The 19,006-nt window shown below is 41.5% G+C and overlaps 1 long non-coding RNA gene and 3 pseudogenes across 1 annotated transcript; 2 read left to right on the top strand and 2 right to left on the bottom strand.

The window, feature by feature from the left end:
- Positions 1-19,006, bottom strand: part of LOC101724960 (scavenger receptor cysteine-rich domain-containing protein SCART1-like) — a 57,892-nt pseudogene that overhangs the window by 10,173 nt on the left and 28,713 nt on the right.
- On the top strand, positions 4,616-5,855 carry LOC101724601 (KH domain-containing RNA-binding protein QKI pseudogene; annotated as a pseudogene).
- On the bottom strand, positions 9,395-16,360 carry LOC101709053 (uncharacterized). Its single transcript, XR_015440413.1, has 5 exons — positions 16,285-16,360; positions 15,935-16,038; positions 14,668-14,799; positions 11,623-11,773; positions 9,395-9,840 (listed from the first exon to the last, which is right to left on the bottom strand). It is a non-coding gene; the product is annotated as an uncharacterized LOC101709053 (long non-coding RNA).
- LOC101708691 (centriole, cilia and spindle-associated protein pseudogene) lies at positions 16,439-17,587 on the top strand (annotated as a pseudogene).

Consider the following 19,006-nt stretch of genomic DNA (forward strand, 5'->3'; position numbering starts at 1 on the left):
CCACTGGATCCTATAGTTTTGTCCCACTTTGTACCCACTTCACCACATGGCTTTGCTGTATAAAACATCTTTGAGAAGTGGGGTGGGCAGGCAACCCACTTTCCAATCCCTCTCTGTCTCTTTTAGAAAAAAGCTTTCTTTATCTCAATAAATTTTTCTTACTCTTAAAAAAAATGGTTCACAAAAGTAATGGCAGAAAACTTCTCAAGCAGGGAAAAATAATTTGACATACAGATAAGTGAGGCATATAGAACACCAAATAGCTGTGATAAAAAAAAAGACACCAAGGCATACAATAATCAACATTTCAGAAAAACCCAACAGAAGGACAAAATACTACAAGCAGTTAGAGAAAAGAAACAAATCACATACAAAGAAAAGCCCATGACAATCACAGCAGACCTCCCCACAAAAACCCTCCAATCAAGAAGAGCCTGGAGTGAAGTATTTCAAGCCCTAAAGGAAAACAACATCCAATCCAGATTGATGTAACCTGCAAAATTACCTTTCAAAACTGATGGAGAAATAAGATAAGTTCATGACAAAGAACACCTGAGGTGGTTCTGGAGCCTGCCTTGCAAGTGCAAGGTCCAGAGTTCAATCCCTGTCACAAAAAAAAAAAGAACACCTGAGGAACTTCATGAATACCAAATCAGCACTCGAAACAATTTTAAATAATATTCTAGGAAAAGATAATGTGGGCAACAATTGAAGTCCAGCAGAATGAATCTATCAGGCAAAACAAGAAATTAAATGCAAAGGGAGAGAATCTAACAATGGGAAAAGGTCATGACAAGGATAAGTCAATACATATCAGTTATAACCATCAATGTTAATGGTCTCAATTCACTAATCAAAAGAAATAGACTGGCAGAATGGGTCAAGAAGCAAGATCCAAAAAAAATAGAAGAAGAAGCAAGATCCAACAATATGCTGCATACTAGAAATTCACTTAATTCAAAAAGAAACCCATAGACTGAAAGTTAAAGGGTGGAAAACAATACTCCATGAAACAGGTATCAGAAAAAAGCAGGATTCTCATTGTCTGCATACAAGGTCAACACACAAAAATCTATAGCCTTCCTATGTATGAAAAACAGACACACTAAGAGAAGAATTGGAGAAATAACTCCCTTCACAGTAGCATCCCAAAAAATGAAATACCTAGGAATTAACCTAACTAAAGAAATCAAAGACGTCTACTCTGAAAACTATAACACTATGAAAAAAGACATCAAAGAGGATATCAGAAAATGGAAAGACATCTCTTGCTCTTGGGAAGGAAGAACCAATATAGTGAAAATGCCCATACTTCCAAAACTGCTACATAATTTCACTGCAATTCCAATTGAAATTCTAACAGCATACTTCACAGACCTTGAGAAAACAATCCAAAAATTTATTTGGAGCAAAAAGAGACTTAGAGTAGCAAAAACAATTCTAGGAACCAAAGACAAGTAGGGAGTATCACAATTCCCAACTTGAAATTATACTACAAAGCTACTATGGTAAAAGCAGCATGATACTAGCAAAGAAACAGAGCCAAGGATGAATGTAACAGATGAGAAGATACAGAATCAACTTCAGACATACTCAGCCACCTCATCTTCGACAAAGGAGCCAAACACCCTCACTGGAGGAAAGATAGCCTCTTTAATAAATAGTGCTGGAAAAATTGGGTTTCAACTTGCCAAAGATTAAAACTAGACCTATATCTCTCACCAAGCACTAAACTAAAATCAAAATGGATTAAAGATCTAAATATTAAAACAGAGACATTAAACAGGCTGTAAGAAAGATTAGGTAAAACTCTTGAAGACATTGTCATAGGAAAAGATTTCCTGAATGAAACTTCAGTTGCACATGGACTAGCATGAACAATCAACAAGTAGAATCTCTTCTTACTAAAAAGCTTCTGCACAGCAAGAAAAACCACCAACAGTGTGAAGAGACAACCCACAATGTGGGAAAAAATTTTCACCTGCTGTTCCTCAGACAAAGGTCTACTCTCTAGTATCTATAAAGAACTTTAAAAAAATCAAACCCCACTGTGAGCACTTATATGTCTATATATGTTCATCTTATGTTCGGCCACTAAGAGCTGACTGTGGTTTGTCATTATGTTCACTGCATTACCAACATGCATTTGGCATTTGATAGGCCAGCTGTCAGGGTTTCACTTTACCTCTTTGATTGTTCCACATTCATCCAGAGGGATAGCAAATTCTACAACATCTGATACTGTCGGTCTACAAGTCGGGTCATTTAGTTGTAAGTTATCCTCACTATAGTTAAATGACTCTAGATAGGATTGGCTTATGATAACTCTCATCTTGTCAGAGCCACAAATTAAAGATGCTGTCAGGAAAACAAAGGAGGAAAAGGATGGTCATATTTGTGCTGGTTAGGAACTCTGCATCTCAAAGACCTCCAAGCACAAGTGGATCTATGGACAGCCAAAAATCCATGTGCACCTCAATGTTAGTGGGAAGCCTGAGATAGCTAAGAAATTGATGCACTTTTTACAGTGTTCACTGTCATCTTGAGACTAGAATCTGTAAATCTAATATTTTTATGTTTTTTCAGAAGGTATTAAGAAACTAGTCCCTATTTTCTACAGAAATCTTTTCCAGGTATATAAAATAGTTTGTTTCTTCTTATATTAAGCAATGTACAGAAATGACTGGCAAGCCTTGGGTTACGGCTATGTTTCCAAATATATTTAACGAGCTTACACATAGAGTTAACCACAAATAGGATAAGAATTAAGGAGCAGTTTCTATGTACAGAGCTCAAAATGGCTAAAAAATATAAAATATGACTTACTAGTATTGATGTTTTTGTTACACCCAGTGAGAGAGAACCAACCAGAGACTAATATTAAATGCACATAGGAGTTTATTACTAGCCGGAACCCAAGCCTAGCATCAGACTCAAGCCTCCACTGGGGGGAGATTAACATATTTTATACACCTTTGAGGCCAGCAGTTTCTAGGCCCCCCTGTGGGATAGAACTAGTAAAGCAAGCAAAAGGTACAGAAGCTGACGTCCTGTTGTTAGAACATTTGTAAAACAATAGTTGATTAATCGTTATTTTTAAAGAGACTTTCTAAGGGGAGGAGGTTTTTAAGCTTCCTTCTTCTGAGTTCATCTAAAGGGCAGGCAGGTAGGTCAAGCAGCAATATGGAGTCTGTCTTGCTAACTAGGGTCCTTCAGTTTTCCGCAGAAATTGAAGTGTATGAAGCAGAAAAGCCCTGGTAGGAATTGGCATAATCTGTAGATAACACGACAGTCAAGGAGTCTGAAGAAGATTCAAAGGTGGGTGTCACACGGCCACAGACTTGTCCCATCAGGCCGGCCTTGGTAGAGGAGACATCATAGATGGCAATAAAGTCAAATCTGCAGTGGTCATGTATTTCTAGGCTAAGAAGAAGAGCCTGTGGTGAAAAAGCTTTTCAAACCTATTCAAAACGACTGCCTATCATCCCATTCTTAGGAGATTCAGGATTTTTCCTTATAATGGCCTCTCAGGTTTATGATGACAAGTCTGGGATTTTGTCACCTGATGGGACCTCAGAATCAATAGTATTGCTGAGTATCTTCCTTCTATGTCAAGTCCTTGAAAAGTTCCCATATACAGGGGCTATATGTGATTACTTCTCTTCCCTAGGCTCCTTAGTTGCCAGGTGGGTTCACTGCATTTGCTCTCACAGAAGTGGTCCCCAGTACTTACAAGATCTCTTTGAAGTTTAATCTTATCTTGTAACCATTCTCCACTTGTATATGCCACACACAATAAGCCAGCTCAGGATGTGGCTGTGGATAATTGGGACTGGTAAAGGATCCTTCCAAGTGTTCAGGTAACCACCACAGTTTGGAATTGCTGAAAGAGATATGAAGGTGATCGAGAATGTAAGTCAAAAGAGAGACTTCTTTCAACTCATGCATTGTGGACAGAGCTTAATATGTCCTCCCCTGAGTGTAATTTTATCTCTGTCTTTCTCAGGAGCTGCATATTGAGGTTTTGATTCTTCTTTATCAGTGGAATTTCTGCCCCTTGGTACAAGGCAGAGAGCAAATCTTTATACTGCTTCAAATGAATAATACTAAATCTATCACAGCTGTAGAGACTCTTCATTGCCTGAATTAAGTCATAGAAAATAAAGTCACACTCTTAGAACCAAATTTGGAGTCTCATCCTCCCTTAACTCCAGCCTATGTGTTCAGACTCAATGGCCACTAGCAAATGACCTGCTGCCCGAGCCGCTTTTTTCTTCCCACATCTGCTTGGAGCTGCTGGCTCGAACGTACATTCCTTTTCTGCTCCTTCTGCCTCTCCCTACCCTAGTCACGCTATTGTTCAAAGCTCACCTCCGATGCACCCTTTATGAAAGTGCTCTTCATCTTTCTCTGCCCTATTAAGTACATAAGCAAACCGGAGACCGGCCCGCGCCGCCGGCCTCCGAAGGACCAGGCAGGGCGCCGGGAGCGGCGGGGAGAGCGGGGCCGCGGAAAGTGCCTGCGACGGGCGCGCGGGCCCGGCCGGGCCGCCCCGAGGCTCAATGCGGGAGCCGGAGCGGGAGTCGGGGCGCGGCGGGCGCCTCTCTCCTCTCCTGCGGCGGCGGCGGCGGCGGCCGGAGTGAGCGGCGGAGACTGGAATATGGTCGGGGAAATGGAAACTAAGGAGAAGCCGAAGTCCACCCCGGATTACCTGATGCAGCTGATGAACGACAAGAAGCTCATGAGCAGCCTGCCCAACTTCTGCGAGATCTTCAACCACCTCGAGCGACTGCTGGACGAAGAAATTAGCAGAGTACGGAAACACATGTACAATGACACATTAAATGGCAGTGCAGAGAAAAGGAGTGCAGAATTACCTGATGCTGTGGGACCTATTGTTCAGTTACAAGAGAAACTTTAGGTGCCTGTTAAAGAATACCCAGATTTTAATTTTGTAGGGAGAATCCTTGGACCCAGAGGACTTACAGCTAAACAGCTCGAAGCAGAAACCAGATGTAAAATAATGGTCCAAGGCAAAGGCTCAACGAGGGATAAAAAGAAGGAGGAGCGAAATAGAGGCAAGCCCAATTGGGAGCATCTAAATGAAGATTTACATGTACGAATCACTGTGGAAGATGCTCAGAACAGAGCAGAGATCAAACAGAAGAGAGCAGTTGAAGAAGTGAAGAAATTACTAGTACCTGCAGCAGAACGAGAAGACAGCTTGAAGAAGATGCAGCTGATGGAGCTTGCAATTCTGAATGGCACCTACAGAGATGCCAACATTAAATCACCAGCCCTTGCCTTTTCTCTTGCAGCAACAGCCCAGGCAGCTCCAAGGCTCATTACTGGGCCTGCACCTGTCCTTCCACCAGCTGCCCTTCGTACTCCCACGCCAGCTGGTCCTACCATAATGCCTTTGATCAGACAAATACAGACCGCTGTCATGCCAAACGGAACGCCTCACCCCACTGCTGCAATAGTCCCTCCAGCGCCCGAGGCTGGGTTAATCTACGCACCTTATGAATACCCCTACACGTTGACACCAGCTACATCGATCCTTGAGTACCCTACTGAACCCAGTGGTGTATTAGGTGCGGTGGCTACTAAAGTTCGAAGGCACGATATGCATGTCCATCCTTACCAAAGGATTGTGACCGCAGACCGAGCCGCCACCGGCAACGAATCTATAACCTTCTGACCTCTGAACTCTTCACCCAATGATGACCTGACCATGCCTGCCTGCTGATCAGTTAACTGGTAATCGTCTTTGCTTGCCTGTCGTCAGTGCAGCGAGCTGAGGCACTTGTCCATTGGTCTTACCATCTAACCAAACAAAAGACAAAGAAATTGTTGTTCTCCAACTCAGCTTTTTTTTTCCCCCCGTTTGGGTGAAAGTGGTTCTAGCACCTGCACCGAATAGTAGTAAAGCAATAAGGCCCAACTCATCCCACAGCACCGATCATCTCTCAGTATCCCACCCTAAGCGAATGGTAAGAAGGCCTCTCTTAAGAAGGGAGACATGGCCCTTAATGGCCCTCTACTCGATGAGAGAGGCAGTTACTGTGAGAAACTTCTAGGAATCTTTTTCTTCTCATAGCGAAGTCAAAGCTCTCTGAATGTACTGTGTGATGATACATCATGCATGAACCTTTGGTCAGGGATATCATTGGTGAAGTGATTTCAAAAGTATTCAAAATTTGATATGCTGTTTAGTCACTACAGTGCCCCCAAAGGGCAAAAGTTGCAGCCTTTTTTATATTGCCTGCCAAAATTTGAAGTATTAGAAAAGTGTGCCATGAGAAAAAAACTTAACAAGAAGTTTTGAAAAGTAATGCAAAGAACAAAACTGCAACACTATTTTTAAAAAGATGAATATCTGAGTAAAAATTACTGAACCTTTATTTTACACCTCCTTAAAAATATATATGAGAACAAGGTACATGCATTATGTGTCACATTACTGGGCAAACTGTTCAAATATTTTTTTAAACCTCCCTGTATAGAAAAAAAATCATTAAGGATGTAAAAGCCATGCTTGCCTAATTGCTGTATACATGTAATGAAATTGTAGATAAAGTGTAGTGCATTGAAACAAATGAACAAAAAGTAGATACTTTTACTATACAAGGGTGCTGGTGCAGAAAATATATATTTGGAAATGTAGCATTTTATACTTTCAAGTGTTACAAAAAAAGAAAAAGAACAAAGAAACCCTTTATTTCATTAAATGATTTTTTCTGGTGGTTGTCAAGAAACAAAAGACCAAAAGAGCCTTTTTGTCTTTCTTTTTTATTTTTTAAGTATTGGAATAAGTCTAAAGAAAAGAAAGTGCCTTATTTTCCTTCATGATCATTTAGTCAAGTGTCTTGTAAGATCAGCTCCTTCCTTGGGATAAAAGTTAATGCATGTTAACTCAGTCACCCAGTATGTGAATGAATATAGGAGGGGAGACAAATGAGTTGATGGTTTTTATTTTATGATTTGTGCCACATTATTTTGATGCAAATTTGCCAAATCTGATACTGTGAAAAAATTTGATAACTTTTCTAATGTCTGACTAGTTAGTTTTAAAACATCATTCTTTTAAAAATCATAATTGAGTACTCCAGGTTATTACAGTCTTCAGAGTTAGCCCAAAGGATTCTGAGATAGAAATTATGTAAGATCTGGATGTCGCATCAGAAATTACAGACAAAATTATAGCTTTATTGTATTTGGAGAAGGGGGATGCATTGGATGTTTTAATTGGAGATAATAGCATGCCTAGCAAACTTTTTCACAAAATAAATCTTTGTGATCTTCATTCTAGAAAACAGTATTCTGTAAAAACCCAAATTTCATCATATTTCTTTATATCATACCAGATAACTCTGTAGTTCATCTCTCTGCTGGCTTTAGTAACTGCTCCTCCTTCTGTATACACCTTTTTTGTCCCTTTTTTAACTTTAAAAGAATGTGAAAAACTAGCATCATTGTGTATGTAAACACTCAACAGCATTTCAGTTTAAACTTCCAGTTTCTCATGAAGTTCAATCAGTTTTGTAATTGAAACAATTTGTGTCCAAAGCCTACACCTAAACACTTGAGGAAATGATCAGTAACTATTCAGTACCAAACATGGCAAATCTCAAGTGGCAGTGGACTTCCAACTCATCAACTCGTTCCCTCTCCCATACCTTCACAGCCTCACAGTCAAGGTCAGCAGGAAGCTCAGTCGGCACCTTCACGGTGACCTCTCCACTATGCTGTCTCACTCGGAACCCTTTTCAGTTTATTTACTATTGCAATAGACAGTCATTCTTTTGTACTCAGCTAGCTTTGGTTTATGTGCCAATGCTTTGTCTTTCTGTTACACACAGTTGTTTTGATTTATTTACAATATATGCTGTGCCATTTTGATTTTTATTGTGTTTGGTTGGTTGAATAAATTTGCGACACTGAAACACTTGAGGTGATAGTTGAAAACAAATACCAGTATTTGATCCAGTTTCATCTCAACCGTGTTATACCTGGACATTTTAGATGTTTATCAAAGGTCTTTTATGGGGAAGAAAGTAAATGTATGAAATAATAAATGTGTGACATTTATAAGTAATGTTGGCTCAGAACAAACTTTTGAAAACTTAGTTGACAAATTTTTGGATCAACTGAAAAAAAGCATGAATTTTGAAATCTCTGAATGCCTTGGTTCTCAGTATTATTCTTTTTGAATTTATTTCTTATTAATGTAGTTTTTAAGACTTTTTTTCTGATGGTATTATGTAATTTTTTAGCATGGGTAGATGGGAGTGTCGCTTGTATGTTATCGTACAGCTGACATGTATTTTTTGTCTATTCTTTGTTACCGTAGTGGTTTCATGCTATGTATGTACCATAACCAACCTATTGCCTATGAGAAAGATGTAAGATAATATATTTACGGCCATTGTTACAAGTTTATAATGTATTTTTCTATCTTGTTTTATATGTATGTTATATAACATTCAAAAAGAATTTTTTTTCTTGATTGAGAAAAGGATACAAAATGCAAAATCCACAATTTTGATAACTGAAAATTGCCAATTGTTTTGCAGTAGTTTATTATACTGGGTGTCTTGTCTTTTTTGGGCTTTTAGTTAGCTAATGAATGGATACATTAGACACTTTTGAGTTTTAGTTGGGATTTTACATAGCTTGCATTTTAATTCTTTGGTTCTTTGCTGTTTCTATTAACCCATAGCATTATTTTAATAAATGGTATAATACCAACCTACTAAAAAAAAAAAGTACATCAGCAAACAGCAGGACAGATAAAACAAGCAATACTGAAGGTTCTTTTTAGGGAGATCCAAAGTGGTTTAGATTGGCCAAATCATAGGATGTGTGTCAGGTAAGGGATAGACACCAGGTTTGAAAAGGTGGTCTGGGTCTAGCTTAGGAAAATCTTGACTGCTCCACACTAAAAATTTGGTGGCACTAAGAAATCAGTAGTTTAAGCAGAAGATTATCAAGATAGTCTCTTCTGGGCCTTGGAAAGTAAAACCAGAGAGGTACATTTCCCACAAATCCATGCCCTCAAGTTCATGGCATTCTGCTATGGGTAAAAGTGGAATTTAGATACTGCGAATGTAGAACTGTATAAAATCTGACTGTCTAAAAAAATTAAGTCAACTCCACATATGTCCCCCTAGTTTTCTTGTCAAAATCACCTGGGGGACTTGATAAGCATGAAGAGTCCACAGCCCCGATCCACATCCAATGATCTAAATTATCATTTCAAAAGTCTCAGCATTATTACTGAACAGGCTGAGGGTAGGGTCCCTACTGTCAGCTACTCTGCTACTGTGACCATCTGATCTTCCCCAGGCCTCTTCCCCACCTGGGAGCTAGTTAGAAGGCAGCATTCATGGGCTCCCCCAGAAGCAAGGAATCAGAATCTTCATGGTGAGGCCCAAGTCTGTGATTTTAAAAGTTCTCCAGGTTATTCTGCGCATAGTCAAGGTGGAGAACTGCTCCTCTCCCAAGCAGAGAGGTCTCTGAGGGGATAGATCAAACTAAGACTGAAAACATCACAGCTGAAGAAGGTCCAACCTGTGTTTGCAGAAGCATGGGAAAAAAGATGTGTAGATAACAACTTACAGGTGCCAGAAGAGAAGTAGTAATAGACGATAAAGACACTTCTTTGGATACTTGCAGAGTCTGGGATGATTTGAAATGTCAGTGTATTTATTGGATGATGACTCAAACACAGGAACAAAGTCATTTTTACTGCAGATTTCCCCTTGCAGAGGCCCATTGGTAGAGCTTCCATCAAAGACTTTGATGTTTTCACTCTCACATCTTCCCTCTGGGCCCAGCCTGTAGACAGAACATACTTGAGGCAGAAGAATCACTAGCAAAGTGGGTTCTCAGAGCAGAGTCAACTACTCATATTAGCGTGATGATTTATACAACAGTGGCACACCTGTTTTTATTTAAACTTCTCAAAGACTTAAGATCATCCCACTATCTTCAGGATCAAACCACACACCATCACCATTTATGGGATCAGGAAACTGAATTGATTTACCTACATCTCATATTAAGTAAATGGTGGAAATGGGCTTAGAACCCTGGACTCTGTTCCTACTCCCTATTTCCTTCATTCCTATTCCCCTTGTCCAGGACACTTTTTAGTGAAAACCCTCTGAATTAGAATGGAAAAACAACTCTTCTCCCACAGCCACCCCTCTTAGGGTAAAGCAAAGCTTAGAATCTCCCTAGTTGTCCTTTCCTTCCCTGTCCCTTCCTACATCACTGCCTCCTAATTCTGAAGGATGGCCAGTCCCAACTTGTGAGCAGGGCAGCCCAGGATTTCAGTTTTCTGCCCATTTTGACAGGCTCTCCCCAAATTCCCTCAGAGGATATATGTCTAGCATGGCTTAGAGCAAATACTACAAGGGTTGAGAAATCCCTTTCCACCTTAGTCACTTACCTGCTACGTACCATCAGACAAGTTATTTAGCTTTCCTTGACCTCAGTTTTCTCTTCTAAAAAATTGGAAGTGTCATGGCATACATTTTACTTTTTGTCAAATTTATACCATTCCAAACATAGAGCACCTACCACAGGGCCGCCACAGAGAAAGTGTCAAATAAATGTTAAATGTTGATTTTCACCTGCGTTTGTTCTTCCCACTTTTCTGTTCTCTTTATATATCAAAAATGATGTATATTTTTTGATAGCTCTAGCACTCCAGGAAGTTTAAAAGTCCTCTTCTGTTTTGTTTCCTTCAGTGTCAGCCAAGTCCAACTTTAGTGGTAAAGTTCACAAAGTGACCAGCACCATCAATGTCATTTGGGAATATATATCCTATGCAAATTCTCAGGTAACCCCCACCATCTGAATAAGTTAGTAGAGACCCTGGGTGGGGCCCAAAAACCTGTGCCTTGAGATGGGATAAGGAGTACTGAGTACTGATTACTGAGTAAGAGCACTGAGCTAGAATAAGAGTAGGAGCTATGTATTGAACCAGAGTGCTAGAATCCCATTCCCACTCTTATTACTTTGTGACCTTGGGTCCATTAAGTGCTTTCTCTAGTCTTTCTTATCTATTTAATGGGTCTAAAATGCAACTCATAAGATGGTTGATAAGATTACCTAGGACAGATCTCACGAAGTGCTGAGCTACAGGACAGCACTTTGTTCTCAGATTGGCCTCACACTGGGTTGCCTGGGTACTTATAAAAATCACTTATAAAATGTTTAAGTACAAAATATTGATTCCTGGGTCCTATCTCCAGAGACTGTTATGTAATTAAGAACCACAAGTTTATTGTTTCCAGACGTAGAATCGGGAACTAGACTAGCTGGTTACTAACCATAATCATTCCACTCACTGTGGTGACCTCAGCATTTTCAACCTTTCTGTGTCGTAATGACCTCATGGGAGCTCCATGAGCCAGTGGAGGCATGCAGTTATCAGCAGTGACTATCACTCACCATCATCATCATCATCATCATCAATGACTCTCAAACATTGTTATCGCCATCACCATCATTATCATTATCATGGGAATTACTACCATCTCTACCACCTCTAGCAGCAGTTGAATTCTGTAGCCAGAATTCTCTTCTTGAGAAGCTGAAGATCCTACTTACTGGATGTGGGAGAAGATAATTCTGATGCTCTTGTTTTCTGGTCTTTCTATTGTCCAGGTGCAGTTCTCACTGGCATTGAGTTGCAGGACCAGGGCTTTGTGTGTATCTGCCAGATTGGCCCCTCCCAGGCTGGCACTGCAACTTGATCTGCCTGGGAGAGAACGCAGTTGTTGCTGAGCAAAGTCACCAGCCCCTGTCCCCTCTTACAGATATCTCCCACATCATACCCATACAAGCATGCAGCTAATCACAAATGCTATTTTGCTCATTCCAAACCAAAGTACGAGCAATAGATTTTTCCTTCCTCTTCTACTTCTTTTTTGTACCGGTGATCAAACTTGGGACCTTTTGATTGCGAGGCAGGCGGTAGAACCACTGAGCTAGATCCCCAGCGATTTTTCCTTCTTGAAGCCCTTGAGCTTTTCCACATATGGTCCATAAAAAAGAATATATTAGAGCCTGAAGAAACATAGTTTCAAAAGGAAGCTTTATATCTAGAATGTGTAACAAATCCTTACAATTCTATAATTAAAAAAGAACACAATTACAAATGGACAAAGAGAATAGACTTTTTCCTAAAACAGATCTATGGATCAAAAAGTCTTATATAACAGTAAACATTATCATTTTCTTTTTCATGTCTGACTAATGAATGGAAATGTCCTTATACCAAGTCTTTTATTTTTATCTAACTCTTGATATACTTATTAGAAAAAAATCAAAAGTAAAGACAAAGAAGAAAACTGTAATTGCACACCACCAGTCATCGTTAAAATATTGCTGTGAATACATCCAGAATGTTTCCTTTCCTCTGTTCTTCCTCCTCTACAGATTTCTTAAATTTTATAGTGCATATATCATAACTATAAAATCTATCATAAGTTTCAAACAGTTTTTTCCCCTAATGCAGATACTGGACACCTTTATAACTTATCAGTGTCATATGAACTTACAATAACAAAATCCGTGGTGGAAATTTATATTGTTTTTATGATTATGTAAATGCACACACTTGCACATTAACTTTGTGTACTTTATGATTATTTTCCAAAGATACATTCTTAATAATGAAATTAGCCAGTAAAACTCTATGGCCTTTGTTTATTTCTCTTTTTTTCGAAGTTCTTTTATTGGTACATTTTAGGTATACAATTCATTTACATTTATCATTGGGTGTTTGTACCTGTACATGATGTATCTTGGTTCTTATTTTTTCCCCATTACCTGTGCGCCCTTCACTCCTCCCCCCTTCCCTATTTACATAGATTTCATTTCCATTTTTTTTCTTTTTCATAGTTTTTCCTTTCCCTCCTTTCCTTTTCCCTTCCCCTCCCTTCACCCCTTCGTCTTTGGACCATTTTTCCTATTTGAAATTATCAATTATTCATTTTAATCATTTTAACCCTTGCTTACACTATCAGTTTCTCACACTAGTGAAACTATTTGGTATTTACACATGTGTGTCCTATTTATTTCACTTAAGAGTATGGCCTCTATATGCATCCATTGTCCTTTGTGTATTTCAATGTGTGCTATCACATAGGCTTGAAAGAAATTAGTATTAAACCAAAATCCCACCAAGAGGTGTAGGGGTAGCACGTCTACAGGCAGGGAAATAATAGATTCTTAATTACTTAACAGTCTCTGAAGACAGGATCCAGGCATCAGTATTTTTTACTTAAACATTTTATTTTGAATAAAAAAACCTTCATAAGTGATTTTTATAATCAATAGAATAAGGACTTCATTAAGTTTTCTGGCTAGTCCTGATTAGAAAGAGGCAAAAATTTACTGGAGAGAATAACTAAAAGGAAAAAGACCAGAGAGAAAGAAAAACAGATAAAGACACCAAATGGCATTGGGACTTACATCAAAGGACCAGAGGGAGGGGTGATAGGCAGAGCACAGAGGAAGCAGGTGCACAAAACCAGGATAGCCACCCCTCCCCACTTTCAATAAAGCACAAAGGTGACAAAGGCTACCTAAGGAATGCTCTTATTTCATATAGAAAAATATATACTCACATCTATGCATATATATTTGCAGTCACTATTTTACTGCACTAGATACACACATCCCTGTAATTAAGTCACTAACTCTAAGCTGACTTTCTCTAAGGCTCCTCCTAACCAACCTCTAAATAAAGGCCCTGGCAAGAACAGGAAGGAGGGAATCAAACAAAGCCCACCCAAAGCAATGTTGCCCAGATTAGGGTCTTGTGGCCTGGGCTCCATGCAAGACTCCTAGAGAGCCAGTCTGGTTGTGACAAGTTCCAGGGAAGAAGAGTACCCCAAAACCTGATAAACGAAGCTGGGGACAAAGGCCCACAAGTGTCCATCTTTCCAGAGCCCCCTGGCCCCCTCTCTGGGGCAGCTTTCTATCTCCTATCTTTTTCCTCCTTACAAATAAAGTGTCTTCCTTTTTAAAAACTCCATCTCTTTAGTTCATCACTGATGCCGAGTGTACAATCCCAGCTGGCCGCTCATCCCAGAGAAGCAGCAGTCCCCACCCCGGACTCAACAGGGCCAACGGCAGATAGGAAATCTTTCAAAATTTTGGAAGAGGCCTGATGAAATGAGGTCTTTTCTAGTTTGGGGCAGAAATTCAGTTGAATTTTCTTACCTTCAGCCTCAGACACATTCAGCTCTGCCAGACATGAGGTGCTTAAAAGGGCCAAGAAAATGAGCCTTCTTAGGACCTCCATCTGTGTAAAGGGCTGGGCAGTTCTCAGGGATAATGGGCTTTTATACTCCTCTGGATTCACACACTTCCTGCCCAACTCTAGGGAAACGTATCAGTTTGGCCACATCGGGGGAGTTGCACGTGAGAAAACAGCAGGTGTGTGGCTGTGTCATTGCCAGAAATCCCAGCAGTAAGTTCATTCCCCAGCTTGGTCCTGGAAGGGCTGCAGGCAGTGCCCACCTAGGCTCTCCCTGGGTCTCAACAGCTAGCACAGCAGCCAAAAAGTCAAACCTGGGGAACAAACCTGGACCTGAGCCTTGGCCGTATCTGTGCAGATCACAAATGGGATAGTGTCAGAGATACCTTAGGCCTTTGCTGCTCTGCTCCAGGAATTTCTATTTGAAGTTTGAAGGCCCAGAGAAGGAGTTGGTGATGCAGCACTTGGGCACACTCTGGGCCCAGCTGGAGCACTCAAATGCCTGCAGAGGCCGGACCCTGAGTGGGAAGAGGAGCCAGAGGATGTGAGGAAAAGAAAGTGCAGATCAGGCTCCCCTGTAAAGCATTCTAAACATTCGTGTTTGCAGAGGCTGAAGCAGGTGGGTTAGAGTCCTGTAGGCACTGAGTTTGCAGCTCACAGAAAGGAATTCTGGCATCCAAAGTAGGATGAGGAAGAGCAAGTGTGCATGTGGAGAAAGCCGCCTTCTTTTCATTTATTCATTCATTCAGCAAATCATCATTTCTCACTGTTCCAGGGCCTGGGAATACAGAACTGAATACAACTAAACCGGGAAACATAGTCCCTGCTGTCATGGAACTTGCATTGCAAGTGGGGAGACATGACTAACAAATTCAAATTAGGGAGAGTGCTTTAATTATTGTGAAATAGGAGGACTGGATAGAGAAGGGCTGCCTTGGGGGTATAGGAATGATGCGATATGAAGGTAGACGGAAGACACCTTGAGAAGATGAAAGGACAGAGAGGCATTTATGTGTGGTCTGGCTCAGGAGTAGGGTTGCACTTGAGATAAAAGGGTAAATGTTAAAGCCCTGTGGCAGGAACTAGCTGGGCAATTCTGCAGTACAAGGAAAGTATAGTGGGCCGGGGATTTAGCTCAGTGGTTTCACCACCTGCTGCACAAGCACAAGGACCTGAGTTTGATCCCCAGTACTAAAAAAAAAGTAAAGAAAAGAAAGAAAATGATAGAAAGTGTGGTTGGATGTGAGTGAAAAGGAAGGAAAATGAAGGTGAAGATGAAAGAGAAAATAGAGGATGGAGAATGGGGAAGGCTCTTTAAGAGAGAAGAGAAATTTAAATTTTATTCTAGGTTCACATGGAATTTTTCAGTTGAGCATGACATAACTGGCAGATTTTTAAAGAGTCATTGAGCAACTCTGTGGAAGTTTGAGGTGGGTATAGGCTGGATCTTCTAGGCTGGAACCTTCCTGATCACTCTGCAGGAAGAAGAGTGTTCACCTTGTTCTGAGTGCTCTGTAGCCCAGGACCCCTCACCAATCCCCAGGAGAATGGACTTCCTGGGGGACAGCATAGTCCCCCAGGGGATCCATTCCTAGTTGGGCCCCTGGATCAGGGGTTGGCCCCACAGCCAATGTTGCAGTGTCAAAGCCTTACCTGTGACGTGAGAAATAGATGTTTATAAGGAACTGAGGCACCTGCCAAGTTCCCTACATAGCTCTGTCTCAAGGGAGCCACAGAAGAGGCAGCGACTGGGTGTCCTGGAATGGCAGTAAGCAGGAAATGTGGGTACGCTGTGGGCATCCTCCTGATTACTAAGGATTGTTCACCATCAGTTGCATCCTGAAACACACCCACCCTGAACTGTCTCTGAACTCCACTCCTCTCCTGTAGCTGGGATCTCCTAACTCCCTGATCCCTCATCACTGCTATGTGTGTACTGGGTAGTGTTCCCTAAAGGAACAGAGTTAATATAAAATATATGTATAATTACACAAAGAACTTACTAGGTAGGCTTACAGGATCCGAAGTCAAAGATTCCCGCCCCTCCCTCCCTCTCTGGGGACTGGGCTCAAGTTTGAACTGCGCAGCGGGCTGGGCCACGGGATGGTCTCTGCGTCGTGAGTTCCCCTGGCAACGTATTCGGAGCTGCGTGGCACCATGTTCCCGGGTAGCGGGGTGAAGAGCAAGTACATGAAGCGCTATGGGAGCCGCGCTGGGACCAGTACGCGTCTTGGTACCCCGAGCTGCTGCGCTACCGCCTGGGCCGCCGGCTGCTGGAGCAGGCGCACGCGCCCAGGCTGTGGGACTCCTGGGGCCCCGATGGCGCCTCGACCCCTTGACCCGGTGTGCATCTGCCTCTCTCCTGGAGGCCCGGGAGGCCGGGGAGCAGGGCGTAGAGGCCCCAGAAGCCGCAGAGGCCCCGGAGGCCGCAGAGGCCGGGGGCGCAGACACCCGGGACCAGCCGGACGCTGCGCTGCCAGAAGCACTGCCAGTGGAAGACGTAGGAGAAAAACCCAAACAACACACCGAAAAGGAAGAGACAGGCTACACACCAGTGTCAAACCTCGACAGCTGCCGAGTGCCTTATTCGCCAGAGGAAACAGGAAAGACCCCAAAAGTCCCCAGAGGTCCTTGAGTAAAATGAAAGAAAACAAGCACCCCTTTGCTCTTTACAGCTGGGGAAAAAGACAGACAGACACTGGGAGCCAGAAGACCCACAGTGTCTGTGCATCTGCCTCTGTGCACGAGATTCATGAGTCAGCATTACGAGCCAAGAGCAGAAGACAGGTGGAGAGACGGAGACTGGCTGCACAGCGGCCCCGAGCCCACTAGTGGATGTGGAGAAGCACAGAAAGATCAAGGCCTCCACAGGGTCTTCGGCAGACAACCCTTGGGTGACTGAGTACATGCGATGCTACTCGGCCAGGGCATAGATAAGAAGACAAGACGAAAACTATTAAACCAGAGTGGACATAGGTTGAAGAAACCAACTGGTTATGCAAGGCTTTTCTTTGGGAATTTTCAAAGATTATTTTGTTTTGATGAATATTGGTCACCTACCTCAGCAGTAGGGCAGACAATTGAAGCCATAGACATGTAGTTATTTATGAAGACAAGTCCCGAAACCTCTGATATTCTTGGAAGAGTTTTGTTTTAAAGCATCTTCATCTTTTAATATACTGACACCAAATGCCTTTAATTGGCTACAGATGCTTACCATCCCATGTCCTCTACAAGGAAGGTGGAGCCCGTTATCATCCTGTTCCCAGTGACTTCAGATGCCATGGTAGTAAGATCATTCCATCCTCCAACATAAGACTCATTTTTACTTACTTCAATGTACTTTTCTTTGCAAAAAAGTAACAAAGAATTTGTAATGAAACTGGAACTTCGGTAGATCCTGAGAAGTCAAACTTGTATTTTAGTTCACATCACTTGCATGTAGATTGTGATACTTAAAAATTATCTGGGCTGGGTGAGGATCCCTTATTCTCTTTACATTATCATCTAGGCACTTAATAGTGTAATAGTTCAGATACATTCCAATAAGTGAGTGGCAGTGCAATCTGTGTGTAGAGTAGTAATGAAGCTTTTTTTGAGTCAAAGAGTGTCACAGTTTCTTAATTGCAAGATTTTTTTTTTTTAGCACACACAAGGTACAGTCTGGTCTTTTGACATGCACCTGCTGTGGACTTTTGCCTCTTCTGTTAACAGCTGGCCATGACATTGGGAGCTTAAAATCTGAAGTTATAGGGATGGGGATTTAGCTCAGTGGTTTCACCGCCTTCTGAGCAAGCGCAAGGACCCGAGTTCGATTCCCGGTACCAAAAACAAACAAACAAACAAAATCTGAAGTTATATGTAATGCACTGAGATTGTTTGGTCCATGGAGGGGGTGCAAGAGTAAGACACCCATTAGGGATGTTGCCCACCCCCACCCCATCCCCTTGCTGTCTCTACTTTTTCTTCTGAAGAACTCAACAAAGTCTTGATGATGTACAATATTCATACTTTAGGTTGAATACATTACTATTTGATTCCTGGCTGGTAGATCTTAGCTAAACCTTAACGAGAGAGTGGTACAATGTGTAAATAGTGCTTCTTCCCTTTAGTATAGCTGCTTTTTGGGTAGAAAAATGGTTTTAGAAAAAGACTGGTTTCTCGTCAAATGGGAGTGTTCTCCGTCCTGCCCAAGAACATCTCCTAGAAGAATTTGTGCTAAGTTCTTTCAAGATCAGAAAGGTGTACCATGCTTGTGCCCACTTAGCGTCTGAAGACATGTGGATGAAAACTAGGTGTTAGGCATGAGGTTGAGCTTATTCTTCATATTTTTACTCTGAGACTTTGAAGTATGCTAATTTTCAGAACACAAGCTGGTTACATTTCGCATAAAACTGTCACGTTGTCACCTTGTAACTATTGAGCTTTAACAATGCATACTGAAAGATTGTCAGGGTTTAAGAAAAAAACCCTTTAAAATATTTGTGAATTTTTGCATAGTCCCTTTGTGTAGAGAGTTTTAGTCATTGAGATGTAGATTTAATGAGAAAATTCTACATGCTGTCCAATACGACCTTGCTCATAATTCTGGTGGATTGTGGTGCTAGCCCTCGTAAGTCTGCACACTGCAGGTACGCAAAGATCATGTGAGTGTGGCACCTGTGTCGACGGTTAGGCTGTTTTGTGAAAACTTCCTGTAAAGCCATGTCTCGCAGGTCATCTTAC

This window comes from Heterocephalus glaber, unplaced genomic scaffold (assembly GCF_053883595.1).
Source record: "Heterocephalus glaber isolate CG9 unplaced genomic scaffold, H.glaber_assembly_v1.0 deba00001497, whole genome shotgun sequence".
NCBI lineage: Eukaryota > Metazoa > Chordata > Mammalia > Rodentia > Bathyergidae > Heterocephalus > Heterocephalus glaber.